This window comes from Littorina saxatilis, linkage group LG3 (genome assembly GCF_037325665.1).
Source record: "Littorina saxatilis isolate snail1 linkage group LG3, US_GU_Lsax_2.0, whole genome shotgun sequence".
Lineage (NCBI taxonomy): Eukaryota > Metazoa > Mollusca > Gastropoda > Littorinimorpha > Littorinidae > Littorina > Littorina saxatilis.
Window position 1 is genome coordinate 1,781,266 of NC_090247.1, and position 2,500 is coordinate 1,783,765.

A 2,500-nucleotide genomic window follows, 5' to 3' on the forward strand; every position below is an offset into this window, starting at 1 on the left:
TGTGTGTGTGTGTGTGTGTGTGTGTGTGTGTGAGGATTGCACAAGATCTCCTTCAGGGACAACTACACCAACAACAAATACAGTCATTTTATCTGTTTGCCTTCTTTTGAAAATTATACATGGAGTAGATATGATGCGTTAGTTTTAACTCTGTGTGTGTGTGTGTGTGTGTGTGTGTGTGTGTGTGTGTATGTGTGTGTGTGTGTGTGTGTGTGTGTGTGTGTGTGTGTGTGTGTGTGTGTGTGTGTGTGTGTGTGTGTGACGGAGTGATTGAGTTTGTGTTACTGTTTGTCGATTTCTTACGGGAGCCTTGAAGGCTTCGCCTCTTGTTGTTGTTGTGTTTTTACATTTAGTCAAGTTTTGACTAAATGTTTTAACATAGAGGGGGAATCGAGACGAGGGTCGTGGTGTGTGTGTGTGTGTGCGTGTGTGTGTGTGTGTGACGGAGTGATTGAGTTTGTGTTACTGTTTGTCGATTTCTTACGGGAGCCTTGAAGGCTTCGCCTCTTGTTGTTGTTGTTGTGTTTTTACATTTAGTCAAGTTTTGACTAAATGTTTTAACATAGAGGGGGAATCGAGACGAGGGTCGTGGTGTGTGTGTGTGTGTGTGAGTGTGTGTGTGTGTGTGTGTGTCTGTGTGTGTCTGTGTGTGTGTGTCTGTGTGTGTCTGTGTGTGTGTGTGTGTAGAGCGATTCAGAGTAGGCCTAAACTACTGGACCGATCTTTATGAAATTTGACATGAGAGTTCCTGGGTATGATATCCCCAGACATGTTTTTCATTTTTTGGATAAAATTAATGTCTTTGATGACGTCATATCCGTATTTTTGTAAAAGTTGAGGCGGCACTGTCACACCCTCATTTTTCAATAAAATTGATTGAAAATTTGGCAAAGCAATCTTCGACAAAGGCCGGACTTTGGTATTGCATTTCAGCTTGGAGGCTTAAAAATTAATTGATGACTTTGGTCATTAAAAATCTGAACATTGTACTTAAAATTAATTTTTTTGTAAAACGATCCAAACTTACGTTCATTTTATTATTCATCATGTTCTGATTCCAAAAACATATAAATATGTTATATTCGGATTAAAAACAAGCTCTGAAAATTAAAAATATAAAAATTATTATTTAAATTAAATTTCCGAAATCGATTCAAAAACAATTTCATCTTATTCCTAGTCGGTTCCTGATTTCAAAACCAATTAGGCTTAGATATGATAAGTTTGGATTAAAAACACGCTCAGAAAGTTAAAACGAAGATAGGTACAGAAAAGCGTGCTATGCAGGACAGCGCAACCACTACCGAGCTTAGCAGGCTCGTCAATTTCACTGCCTTTTGCACGAGCGGCGGACTACGGTCATTGTGAAAAAATGCAGTGCGTTCAGTTTCATTCTGTGAGTTCCACAGCTTGACTAAATGAAGTAATTTCGCCTTACGCGACTTGTTCTTCCTGCCGATACGGCCTCAGCAGAAAAACACAAAGAGTGAAAACAGATCGCTTGGAGGTTCTCTTTTAGATTTTGTGTCAATTCTTTCATTCCTTTTTTTCTTTATATCTGTGTATATATAGCATATCGCCTTGCCCGCGAACAGCCTGGAGTTACAGTGTGTACATTTTATGTTCGGCATCTGAACCGTACCTACTGCAGTACTGCAAAAAAAACCACCACCACCCACAAAAACAACAACTCCAAATTCCAATGGTATGCACAGCGACGCAATGTTTTGACAACACTCCTGACATGCACTGTCAGTTTTCACTCACAGTCGAGTCGAGTACACCGTGCACCAGGACATGGCACGCATAACAGATGTTGACCCTGTAAGTGCCCGAGCCGAAGTTACGTCGGGGAAGGGTATCCCCCCCAACCTAGGGCCACATTCCATTCCGGCAACATTCCGATATATTGCTATTTCATATGTTACATGGATTTCCATTGGTCAATTGGGCAAAACTGAGCTCAGTGCAAAAGTGATATCGACGACATTTCCGTCGATATCAGTTTTGATATCGACGACCTCTTTATTGCTTCCCCACTTCAAAAACAAAAACACCTAAATTTAAAAACAAACAAATATATATGAAAATGTAATTATCCCAGAATTTAGTTGAGCAAGTGACTAAAGACTTTTTGAAAGGAAAGACATTTTAAAATACTGAAAAGTACAAGAAAAGAGTGAACAAAAAGAAATAATAATCAGAGGGAGGGATATGGAACAGCCAAAACTGAGACAAATACTTTTGTAATTTCTTAACAGTAAATACAAAATGTCCAGAGAATTAGCAATATATCTAACATTGACTGACTGTGTGATGATATCTTCTGCTATTGGTCTGTTTCGACAGTGATATCAAAATCTCGACCTCCGGTCTCGATTTTGATATCACTGTCTCAACAGACCATAGCAGAAGATATCATCACACAGTCCGTCAATATTGGGTAATATTATCCCTTCCCTCATTTTCTTCATAACGGCGGACAACAACAACAGATGCT